At 38.3% G+C, this 13,258-nt stretch overlaps 1 long non-coding RNA gene across 2 annotated transcripts; it reads left to right on the top strand.

Annotated features, from left to right (window-relative positions):
* Positions 1-259: 259 nt before the first annotated feature.
* On the top strand, positions 260-12,100 carry LOC144685755 (uncharacterized). 2 transcript variants are annotated; one of them, XR_013577776.1, is made up of 4 exons: positions 260-401; positions 5,210-5,409; positions 7,965-8,456; positions 10,064-12,100. It is a non-coding gene; the product is annotated as an uncharacterized LOC144685755 (long non-coding RNA). The 2 variants fall into 2 exon arrangements; XR_013577775.1 differs by having other exon boundaries at positions 7,965-12,100.
* Positions 12,101-13,258: the final 1,158 nt, after the last annotated feature.

Below are 13,258 nucleotides of genomic sequence, written 5' to 3'. Positions count from 1 at the left end.
TCTTCTACTTCATGATTGCCTCTGAGGTTCTATGTAAGAAGGCTTGCCTCTTTTTTAAGACTTTGTAACCCAGCTCCGAGAGGGAAGCATGGATTGTGGATAAGTGAATTGGAGCCCTTGCGTAATAAACCAATGTGCTGCTCTAAGGAGGTGCAATTTGCGTGAAGCAAATATGAATGGGATTTTGATTGTGTTCAGTGTCGAAAAGGTATTGTACAGTACTGTTAAATAGTTAATATTTATTTGCTTTATTTTAATCCATTTCTATTAACCTGTGCAGCCAGCCTATCAGAATCTCAGGCAGAGAGTTGATAATTTTGTGTCCAATCATTTGGCTAATCATGAGTGGAATCCAAGCCTTAACAAAAATCAGCTGCGTAATGAACTTCGACAGAGGGTCTGTAAGTGAGTACACTATTTTATTTAAATCCTTTTACAGCTTCCAGGGTTTTATCCCTTTGTCTGGCTACTTGCTATCTGATTTGTGCCTCCATCAAGTTTGGAAATGCAGCTTTGCTCTTGGCTTTATGGCCAAATTATTTGGTGTTTTACCACAATCTGACAGCTTTTTTTTAAATCACTTTTACTGATAGTGAATTGTTTTTTAAACCTGGTCAGACCCTATCTAGATTACTGTTCAGTTTTAGATCCTTCCTGAAGAGCTTTGCCCATTTGTCTTGGTGGCTGTGCAATGTAGATTCTCCAGAAAGATACTGGGGCTTAGCGAGTTAATTATAAGGACAGATTGCATAAACGTGGCAAGTTTTACTTTTTATTTTTCTCTCTTCCCCTCCTATACCCTTCTGTCCAATCATTATGCCTCTTTTATTCATTTCTCCCCTCTCGCATACTCTGCCTTCCCAAATCAACCCCCCCAACCCTTCAGCACTCTCGACCTTCCTACTCTTTTGCCACTGTCCCAGGCTTGACTCCCTTTTAAATAAACTTCCTTCTGTGCCTCTCGGCGTCCCCCAAAGAGCACAATGAGACGCTTGTCGCTGCCCCTTTACAACCAGCAGCCCCAACAGGTCTCTGACTGACCTTCTCACCCAGTGCACTGGCTAGGGCCCAATCTTGTCAATCTCCTCTCTGTCTGTTATAGGATGGCCAAGTTGTACTATTAATGATAGAGTTGATCTGCAGACACTTTACTCAGCAGTAACTACATGTGTGCTTTCAACTCCAACTCTATCTCTACACTGACTCCTAGGGTAGCCTGAGTTACTCTTCTATTGGTTACTACAGATCATGTGGTCTTCCCTCATTATTCTTAAAGGTACATTACACAATAAATAAAACCATAATTACTACAGTGCCCAACTTGCCCTCCCCAATGCTGACCCTGTGCACTCCGTTAGTGGTCTGCCACTCACTGCTGTCTACACTTGTTCCTCAGACTGTCCATTCACTCACAAGCAAAGACCTTACAATCTATGAGCTTATTGTGGATGATTGCATCAATGTCATGGTCTTGACTGAAACCTGGTTGAGACGTGATGGCACCTTCCCCACCTGGCTATAGTTTTCATCACTTCTTTTGCCCAGACTGTTGGTGGTTTGGCTCTTCTAACTAAATCTCATCTTGACCTGTTCCTTTACTCCTCTGGCACTTTCTCCTCCTTTGAGCATCTCACCTAATTCCACCCTTCTCACTACTTATTTAAAGTCATGATTCTCTACCGCCCACCTAAGTACCATACTAATTTTCTCAACAAACTAACTTCACACTTCTTTCCTCCCTCAGTCTCTGCAGTGAGCGACCTCTCACCCTCAGTGATTTTTAATCTCCATTTTAATTCATTATATTCTCTCTCCTCAGAGTTCACTGTCCCCCTATTCTCCCTTAATCTTTTCTTCCATGTAAACTCTCCAACCCCTATTCTCTAATTCACAGCCATCCCTCTGACCTTGCCACCTCACATGGCCTTGCTACTGCCTTAGCATCAATCGCAGCTAAGGCCATCTCAGATCAATTCATTGTATCGCTTTCCATTCATATCCACCACCCGCCCCCCCCCCCCCCCCCCCCCCCGGCCCCCCTGCCCAAACCTGCTTCAGCCACTGAAAATAAATTCTTCCCCCAATTCACTTAAAACTCCACTCTCAAAATCCCAACTGTCTAACTTTTGGTCTTCCATTCACAATGACATTTCTGCAGCTACCGATCTGCTAAACCACACACTTGCCTCTACCTTCAATGCACTAGTCCCCATTAAAACAATTGCTCCCTCTCACCCCGGCTATTGCCTCAATATGGCCATCATCTCTGCTGCCTTAAGTCCAAGAGATGTAGACTTCAAAGTATGTAGAGGACAACTGGCTTAGCCATTCGCCATCAGATCTGGCTGGACCACATAAAGTATTATCAGGTCCCACTCGGTCTGCGAACCTAACATATTATTCCAGGATCATCATGGAATGCAAAGGTAACACCTGGCTGCTTTTCTTTACTGCAGACTGTCGTCTTAAATCCCTTGAATATTCTAACACATTCTTGACTTAAATACCACAGCCTACTCTCTGTAAACCTGAGGTAATCCAAAACTCTGTCCATGCCCTAACTCATACCAAATACCATTCACCCATCACCCCTGTGCTCGCTGGCCTACACTGGCTCCTGGTAAAACAATGTCTTAACTTTAAAATTTGCATCCTTGTTTTCAGAACCCTCCAGGGCCTTGCCCCCTCCCTGTCTCTGTAACCTCCCTCTGAGCTCTTCTAGTTCCAGCTTTTTGAGCATCCCCAATTTTAATTGCTGCACTGTTGGTAGCCATGCCTTCAGTTGTCTAGTTCCAGACCACTGGAATTCCCTCTCTAAACCACTCTGCCTCTTTACCTCGCTCCCCTCCTTCAAGTCACTTTTCAAAAGTTTGGTCAAAGCAGTAGGCTTTAGTCATCTGCCTTAATACCCCCTTATGTGGTTGAGTGCCATGTTTTGTTTTATGATACCTCTGAAGTGCCTCAAGACATTTTATTAATGGTGTTATATAAATACTTGTATTCCCTTGACTGTCGAAGCTGAAGGGGTAATCTGATGGTGTATTTAAAATGTTAAAACGATTTGATAAGTTAGATGCAGAGAAGCAATTTTCTCTGGTTATACTGAGCTAAAACTAACCTTTTTATCACTGCTAGAGCATACAAAACTAGAACTTTTAGAATTAAAAACCAAATGTGTGAATACATTTTAATATTTGTCTTTTGATGTCTAAGATTACAATCATTGGAGGTTTACTGGTACTTATTGCTTGGTTGTGAGTCTTAAGCTAGGAGCAATTTGCTTCAGACATTGGCATCTAGATTGTTTATGAACTAATTTCTATGGAAATTTTCTCCCTTTTTAAGATTGCAGAGTTACATGTTTAATCAGTTTTACAGCTAAGGGAAGTAAAAAGGTTCATAGAAATATTTTTGAATATAACAAGCAAGCTACATGAGTAGAATGCCATCCAGTGTTAAATTTCTCTGAAGGTTTCAACAACAATATCGGCTAAATGAAATAAAGGAGGGTAGTACTTTGCACTGAGTACCAAGAAAATAACCTTGCTCTAATAGTTTAATAAACGTTAGGTTGTAAACTCTAATTTTGTAATTGTGTTTGGAAAATAATTAATTCCTCATCCCTTTCAAAACATCATGTCGTTTGTGACTTTTTTCTCCTTGAAAATTTCACTGAGCGTTTTGACCATTTTTCACAAAATATTTCTGCTGTTACATATGGGGGACAGAGGTGCCTCAGGGAGATTAGTTTAAGGTTTAAAAATTTAAATAAAGGAAGGAAAATATTTTAAGACGTCCCCTCATGTGACAGTGTCACATGAGCTGGGACATGTCAAGGAACATTAATGAAAAAATGTATTTAATTTATAAACCCTTCATGAAACCTCATCCCACCCGTGGATGAGGTTCCATGAAAAATGCGAAGGCCACCTGGGCTCTTCGCCTGCCCGCCAACCTTAAGGTTGGACGGGCAGCTCAGTTTATTACTTTAATTGATATTTAAATGGTCTTAATAGGCCTTTAACAGTTCGGGCGCACAGCTGCGTGCACGCTGAACTGAAAATCCAAATGACGCGCGGTGACGTCGGGACACGCCCGACGTCACCAGTGTCATTTTACGGCAAGTGGGCCCTGCCCCTGCTCACCGAGCTGAAAATTCTGCCCACGGATTAGAAGTGCCTGTGGATTTGTTAGGCTGCCTATATTGCAATCACTGTTCATGTATTTGAACTCGCTAATTATCTTAATAAGAGCATACCAGTCTTCCAAGGAAATAGTATATCTAAAGTGATATATAAAAGATATTGTGACTTCAGTAACAAACTCGATATTTTCTCTGATCATCTTCTCTCTGATACAAATATGGAAGGAAGCATTAAGTATATTCAAGGCTGAGATAGACAGATTTTTAATCAGTAAGGTAATCCAGGGTTGTGGGGAAAATGCAGGAAATTGGAGTTGAGGATGATCAGATCAGACATGATCCCATTGAATGGCGGAGCAGACTCTGGGCTGATTATGGCCTTATAATTTTATAATCTTTCTCTTTAGGCCTTTTGTAACCTTTCATTACTTGAACACTTGTCATCTAATTAAACAGCTCACAAAGAAATAGTTTGCCAAACTGACTTTTTCCCCTCCTGTAACCTGTAATGTTTTTGGTTTCAACCACACGACTTCTGTCCCTAGAAGTAATGATTTTTTTTCTTTGTTTGATATGGCATTCAAAATGGAGGAATAAATACAAACTATCTCAGTCACTAATTTAAACTGTAGACATTGTGTTGCGCAAATACTCTGAGATTTCATTTCTGATATAAGATTCACATCTAGCATTTATATAGCATTTTTGATGCCAGCAAACCTTTTGCAATAGTAATAAATAAGCATAAGCTAGTTTAAAAATAAGAGTGCTTTTAGTTTACAAAAGTGTCTACTGTCTGCTTAATGACATTATTGCAACAATTATTTCTATGGTTTCTCTATATAGCCATATTTACAGGAACATTTTTGCAACTATTGGTCTCAATTTTATTTTACAACGAGATGAAAATGTTAGGCTCTTTCATTGGATGCATGTAAATTATCCTTGTAGTCTCTTTAATGCAATATGGAAAATGAATATAGCTCTGGTCTAAGCAATTGATGTTACAGAAAAGCTTACCCTATAAGGGCACTAAATAATTTTATTATTATTTATGCACCCAAGATCAGGCATGTTGGAATCGGGCGTGGACAGAATTATTTCTCAGGTCGTGGATCCAAAACTGTATCACATATTCAAACCACAGATAGAAAAGGCAGTCCATGAATTTATGGCTACAGAAATGAATGAGGAAGTTGTGCCAAATCTACCTGCAGAGCCTGAGAAACAGGAGCTCCCTGCTCCAGCTTCAGGTACACCCTGAGGTCTCGTATCATCTTTTTATTTTTCTCTTTTTGCATTCATTTGTCGTGTTTGTTTTCTGCTACATCATTTTCATATTGAAAAAAGTAAAATTTTAAATCCATTTAAAAACCATTGTCATAATATCAAAAATGTTAGGCTTATATTTTCTTCAAGCTCTCATGAGGCCATAAAAATAAAGGGACATGCAATTCACAGAGAATAAAACTGCCCAGGTTTGCAATACGCTTAAGGCACCCAGTGCAGCATTGAACATACCTAGTCAGATACAGAAGAGCAAATAGCAGAGTAATGCCTCCATGGTAACAATTTTAAGCAGGAGAAGATCTTTGACCTATCAAAGCCACCTATCCACAGTGTATTTCTAATAATCTGTGGTATCTGAATAACATTGTCAATTAGCACTAAATTAGATATGGTTTTCTTCTGGATTGAGACTGCAATTTTTCTTTCACATCCAGCAGAGAGGAGATTTTCATCCCAGTAGCTTGGTTGGATTTGGATGGCCATTGCCTATTCTCTGTGGCACCCATTTGCACCTTATTAAAATTTAGATTCATAATCCAGATGGCCTTGTATCTGGCTGCAGAATTTGTATTAAAAGCTATTTATTATTAATCACCTGACGTGTTATGGTGCTTCTGAAGTTTTTTTCCTTTTATTTGTGCATTAGCAGTTTAATGAATTCTTTCCATTTTTTCATTCTCTAAGTAAAGCCAGTATCAACAGTAGAAAAAGTCTTTGTATCTATACTGCTTCCTACCTTACCATTATTTGGGAAACTGTGCTGATCACGTTCTTGCCAAGAGGTTGAAAATCTGCTTGGGCTTATTCTAAGCTATTTTTAATGTGGAACTAACATTATGTTATGCTTTCCATATGAAAGGGACCCTGGTCCACTCCTTTATCACCCCCAACACCTCATGCCACTCCCGTAGCACCTTCCCATGCAATCACAAAATGTAACAGCTGCCCCTTTACCTCCTCCCTTCTCACTGTCCAAGGCCCCAAACACTCCTTCCAGATGAAGCAGTGATTCATTTGCACTTCTTTCAATTTAGTCTACTGCATTCACTACTCACAATGCGACCCCATCTACATGGAGAGACTAAACGCAGACTGGTCGACCGCTTTGTTTAGTCCACAAGCATGACACCAATCTTCCTGTCGCTTCTCATTTTAATTCACCATCTTGCTCTCATGCTCATGTTTCTTTCCCTGGCCAGCTACAGTGTTTTAGTGAAATCTAATGCAAGCCGGAGGAGCAGCACCTCATCTTCTGATTAGGCACTTTACAGCCTCCTGGACTTGGCATCGAGTTCAACTACTTCAGACCATGAACTCTGTCCTCCATTTTGATTTTTGATTTTTTGTTTTAACCACCCCCCCTTGCCCCACTCCAAGTGCCAGTCTGTATCTTGTTCTCATGTTTTGCTTTCAGAAAGCACTGACCCTTGTTCTGCTATTAACACCTTCTGCTACCTTGCTTTCAGACAGGGCTGACCTTTATGCCACTTTCAACACCTGCTTTATTATTTAATACTATTGTTACCACTCCCTTTGTCTTGTGTCCATGACATCTTTGTCATTTAATCTCTCCTGACCTCCAGCCTATCCCTGATGTTCTATTTTGCTCTTTCTGCTTCATCCCCCATTCAATAGTACAAAACCCATCATATTTCTACCTCCCTTCAGCTCTGAAGAAGTCATATGGATTCGAAACATTAACTCTGTTTTTCTCTCCACAGATGGTGCCAGACCTGCTGAGTTTTTCCAGCATTTTCTGCTTTTATTTCAGATTTCAACATCCGTAATATTTAATTTTCATGAACGTTTTCTAAATTATTTAATATTCTATTTTGTTCAATGTACAATTGTTTATACTTTACCAGTGCAATATATTTTAAATATGGTTTTGAAATGCTAATAGTGAATTTTTATTACCGTGTGTTTTCGTTTGCATTACCTCTACGTATGAACGTGGATGTTGATAGATTTATTCAATGTGTAACAGCAAAGAATGACAATGTATCTTGCATTTATAGTGCCTTTATTATGGGAAATTTGCCAAGATGCTTTCCATAAAGAGATGGAAAAGAGATAAAATGAATAAAACAACAAACCCATTGAACCATAGTGAGAGAGTTTGGATGAGTGACCGAAACTTGGTATTTATAAAAGTGGAGAAAAAAGTGGTGCTGTGTAGGAATTTAAACAGCAATTTCTAGACTATAAAACCATGCAGTTGAAGCTCAATGCAGGGAGAAGGGAATAGGGAATGCACTTAAGACTAGAGTCAGAGAAGCGAAGGATGCAACTCTGGAAGAGATAGCAGAGATAGGATGAGCCAGGCCATAGACTCATTTTAAGACCAGGAAATGGCTTTTAGATTTAAAGTGCTGGAGGACAGGAAGCCAGTGCCGGTCAGTGAGAGTGGAATGGTGGATGAACAGGGCTCAATGTGTACAGGCTGCTCAGTACTGACCAATTAGAATGTATAAAGTTTAAATTTAAGATTTACTTGTATTAGTATTGAAAACTCTTCTTTTTCTTGCAGGCAACACTTCAAATGCCCTAGCGCCAGCATAACGATATCTGGCTGACTTTTTTTACCTTCAGCAGTGTCTTCTTCAGCTGTAGTTGCACGATCAGTCAAGAATAAATTTTACTCTGGGGCAAAGATACTTATCTAGAATAAACTAAGTTGAACGCTGTCTACTGTTTACAGCAGCATTGCTGCATCGTTATGTTAAATAGAGGAAGTGATGGTAACTAGGCACTGAAGAAAAAATGGAATTTGATGTATCTCAATTACAGACAGAATTTGGGGACTTTTGAAGATTGAATATGAACAGATTCTGTGGCGCTTTGGGCAACATTTCAAACTTTGAAGAATATTAAGATGATCAGAATAAATGAAGAAAATGTTTTATTATAACTGGACAAATTATGACTTCCATTGAAGGAGGATGTATATTGAGGAGATGAGATTTTTTTTTTATTTCCAATTTTATATTTCATGAAAGATAGCAACCAACCTGCCCAAAAGGTAATTCCTTTTTCTAAAAGGTAAATATAGTATGCAGTTTAACCCTTTCAAGACTGCAGTAGCTTTTCTTGCACCAAAATACTGTGTTTAATCTTTTGGAATTCAGAGAATGCTGCAAGTAAAATCAATCTCTATTCTGTGTTTTCTTGTCATGTTTAAAACATTCAGCATTCAATTATTTGTGGGACATTAGATTGTATGCCAGTAATTTGATCAGCTGCATAAATCAGTACTGAAAGGGTTAAATCAGTTTCTGAGAAACCTTTCGCTAAAATGCTACTTTAGAAATTTTGTATTCAAAACTTCTATTTGTTCTAAAGGATTTATACAGCTGAATTTATAACTTTTCTCTTGTTACGATTAAACCAGGTCTTTGTACTCTAATTAGTCAGCTACATGTTTTGTCCAGTTTTACAATTGCAGTTTTGTTCTGTCTCATACGTTCTCAGAAAAGCCTTATTTCAGGGAACAAGAAATGCTACCTTAATACACTGACTCCTAGATTTTTCTTTCCCTTTTTAGTGTTGAAAAGCCAAATATTGCATGATAACTTCAAGAAAGTTAGATATAATAGGGACTTAATTGTTGCATAATTTGAGGCTACTAAAATGTCACTTGCATACAAGCTATCTGATGGTCTAGAAGCAGTGCTGGATATTTCTCCATCTTTTGTTCTGTGTTGGCAGAGGTGCTACCTCCTAATTACCAGCTATGTGTGTGAGCAATCTGAATTTTCTCAGTGTGGCTGAGCGTGATTTCTAAATAAGAAAATCCTGCCTGGTGAATTTGTTCACTTTGTTTCTATGTTAACTTTTTTTAAAAACTGCACAAGTCCCTCCCAATGCAGACCAGTTTTCAGTACTGCATTTGCGATGCAAAATGGCTTTGTGTATACATCAATACAAAACAGGCAATAAAATTCTATAATTGGGTCAATGGTTTGAATCCAACTACACCTAGGCGAGAAGTAATGGACTCGATCCATGAAATAATCTTGGACTAGGGCTTTGCACAGTGCAGTGAAACAAAGTGCATGTGCACAGCTCCATGGCTGAGATATGGGAGATAGGACAGTATCATACGCAGCCATTTTTATATTGGCAGTTAGTTCCAATTCTGAGCCTGCATTTGAGTCAACCCCCTGTATTTACAGTGCTAAATTCAGATCCCTTATCCCAGTGTTGGGCAGTAGATATTTCTTTTTGGATCTACAATTCTGGCAGCAGGATAAGGCAGTTCGAAGGCTTCAGATTTAGTCTCTGGTCTATGCTTAACTTGGGGAATCTTCAGCAGGATGGGACACTGCAGCTGGCTTCAGAGCCCCTGATTTAAGAAACTCCTGCTGCTGATTGTAAGGGCTGCTGTACATAAATTTGTGGACGTTGGATGAGGGCAGGTTCAGGCTCAACAGTGATGCTCTCTGCAGCCTCATTGGCCCAGATCTATTCAAGCTGTTTGGTTTCATGGTAACTGGTTTTCCTATACCAATATGAACTGCCTTAAAGTGAACTGGGGATGGAGGAAGGTATAAATTAGGGCAAATTAAAAGTTTATGGCTTGTGCATTTTTTTGAAAAAACTAACTTTTTGATTTGATTTCTTTTTCAGGATAGTTCTGAAGACTAATCTTGAAAGCTTCCCTAGACAGTTTTTCTTCCCCCCCCCCCCCCCACTCCCTTTCACAGGTAATGAAATGTATCCTGTTTTGCACATTTACTGGATGATTCTGCATTTTCATTTGACAATAATATCTGGGTTCTTGAGAAAATATTGATCTGCAAGGCGGTTGAAATGACAATACCTCATGGCTATTGCACCCATTCAGTCCTGATTACTGGTTTGAATTTCAAAGAGAATAATCAAGCATCATGTTTCGTCATTTTGTACAGTGCTTTCCTGAAATGACACAGAAGAATTTCTGGCAGTATGGGCCAGGGATTTGAACTTCCTGAAGTTTAAGATTCAGATTTTTGCCTTAGTTCTGGATTTCTGCTTTTGGTTTCAATAAAATTCAGGTGACTAAAATCTGAAACCGAAGTTTGGACCATTAGAAATGTGCAATAATTCAGTATTGAGCATCAAAGGCAAAAACCTGAATGCTTGCCCCCTGTTTTGCGAAATGGCAAGACCTGGCTGAGTACTAAGTTATGCAGGAGCACGCTCGACTCCATGGTCAAGTACCTTACAAGCTCTCGGCTTTGTGGGCTTGACTGTGCAAAATGGTGCCTTGAGCAATTGGTTCTTTCAGGAGAAAGGGAAGAAAATTGGCAAATTAATGAAAAAGGATTAGTGGTTCTGGTTGAACTAGCAGGTATAGTTTTGGCCACTTGCATAAAGCTTGGGGAGAGCCCCGATATATGTTACATTCTGGGCATTTATTTTCTCTTGTAACCACTCCATATTTTATCAACCATATCAGTTCAGGAGTTAAGTTTGTAATTTTTCAGACACATCTCAAGATAATTTCTCCTTCTGCTGGAATATTTAATGTGAAGTAAAATATGGGAGAGTAAAATCCCAAAATGCTCAGGGTTTTTAATTTTTTTGTGTATTTATTTTATGTGGCCAATTTGTCATTTGAACCATTTATGTTGCTGTCGAGATCCTTGAAGACAGGTATTTACCTCCTTGAATACCAAATGGGTTAAATGTCTATTGAAAAGCGTCACACTTTGCCAGGTATCAAATTAGAAACCTTTAGTGCTTCCAATATTTTTGCACAACTCCCAAATTTTAGTTGAATCACTGGATCATCAAGGCTGTGCTTTCAGAGAACTCTGCTCAAAGTAGATCACCTTTAAATTACTGAAAGCCATAAATATCTTTTTATCTAGACTGAGAGTCAACAGGGTACCATTTATAAAAGTAACAAATGATGTAGAATTGCTGGTTCTGTGAACTAGTTGCAAGGCTGGTCCCTTGCAAATGCATGGCTACACATCTTTAGTGTTGTAAAAGGTGCACAGCAGCACCCATTGTACTGGCATTCAGTATCTAGGGTTAAATTTGTGGTAGAATCCAAAATTGAGTTGCTCACTAGGTGTGGTTGACCTATATGATGATTTTTATTGTCACTAAATGTATATGCTGGCTCCTAGATGCCTTGAATACCTTAACTTTGGTGTAATAGTTTATCTCTGTTATTTTTCTAAATTAGATTCTAACTTTGCAAAGGCCATGTTTCTGGTTTAAGTTCACTTGAATTTGAGTATGCCACACCTAATCCAATTCCAGATTCACTGGTTCCAACAAGTAGTCAATTTCAGTGGTTCCTGTTTTGGCGATTATGAATTAACTTCTGCACTGTTGGAAGTTAGACAAGTTTTTTTTTACTTTATTTTTACCTGCTTTACTCTTCCATTAAAGTTCAAGATATTCTTTCCTAATCTTGTGGCTTAACTAAAGTAATTAAAAATGATCTTGTACTCTGAAGTAGAAGACTTGCAAAATTAATTTCTACTGTTTTTTGAGTTTTAAAGAAAGGATTTGAAGCTAAATCAGAGAAATTTAATTTCATGAGTTGTGTAAAAGTGGAATAATGTTATACTTAAAGTGCAAATGCAACTTTTGGGTAAGTTCAATAAAATTGAACATTGTAAATGTTTCCTTTCCACCAAAATAAAAGTTTACTACAAGTTATGAAAATTGATGTGTTTATTTTATATTTAGTTGTGGACTAAACTGATACGGTCATAAGCATGGACTGTATCTGTTGAGCATTGTCCATGGGACAAAAATTCAAGATTGGTCAAAATATCTCAGTAGCTAAGTACAAATTTAGTGCATTTCAGCTCATCTTGACAACAGAGTTGCATTGTGGGGATTGCAGTTGTCACCAGAGTGCATCACAAACATACAAAAACATTGCAATTAAGCAGAAAATTTGCAAATGGTGAGAGACTTGAGCAGCAGTTGAAGAAGCAAAAATAAAACAAACTTTTTTAGCATTTTTACCATTTAATTTGTTAGATAAAAATTCTAAGCTAATTAAAATCTTTCAATCACAGGAATTTATTTTTGATATGGACTTTTAAAAAAAAAACCACTCACTCTAAATAAATGTTATTAACACCATATTGTCTCAGTAAATTAAAGAAAAATTAAACACTATGTCCTGATGTTGATTTATATGGTGGATTTACTTGGGATGAATTGTGCTGAAGTATCATTGCTAAAGATGATAAACCAAAAGAAGATACAGCATCAATCCTGTTAATCCTGCTTTCTCGTTATCTGACCAGGTGGTTAGATCCCAAAAGATATTAGCACTTCCTATTTCGACAAAACTACTAAAAATATTAAAATGGTCCCTGGAAAAATGATATGGGTTGTAACTTAAAAGGAGTCCTGATGCCATAAGTATAATTCATGTACTTCACTGTGTAACATTGTTAACATGTCAACCTGGATGAATCTTCTAGAAAGTTGACACTCAAATGTATTTTACGTGTTATGCTTATGATTTGCTTTCCGTACCTGTATTTTTTTCTAGGTTCTGGCATCCAAAATGCTGTATTTTGTAACTTCATAGATCACCAAATTTTGAATAAAATAACATTTTGTAATTCCCCCAAAAATGTATGCTCACCATTTGTCAGAGCTTCAATATAATTTGATGTAAAAAATGAATGTTCATGTTCAAATAAATGTGCCAATTGGCTTTAAATTAATATTCTGGGGCACTGTGTAGTGCTGCATCACAAAATGGCTGGGTGTAATTCACATCTACAGTTCCTCAGGCAGTATGCTCCTCACTCAAGCCCCTCTTCTGTAAGGAGAGGTATTGGGCGGGGAGCAGAGGCC

This window comes from Cetorhinus maximus, chromosome 10 (assembly GCF_964194155.1).
Source record: "Cetorhinus maximus chromosome 10, sCetMax3.hap1.1, whole genome shotgun sequence".
Classification (NCBI taxonomy): Eukaryota; Metazoa; Chordata; class Chondrichthyes; order Lamniformes; family Cetorhinidae; genus Cetorhinus; species Cetorhinus maximus.
The sequence above is the reverse complement of the archived record's forward strand: the minus strand, read 5'-3'. Positions and strand labels throughout refer to the sequence as shown.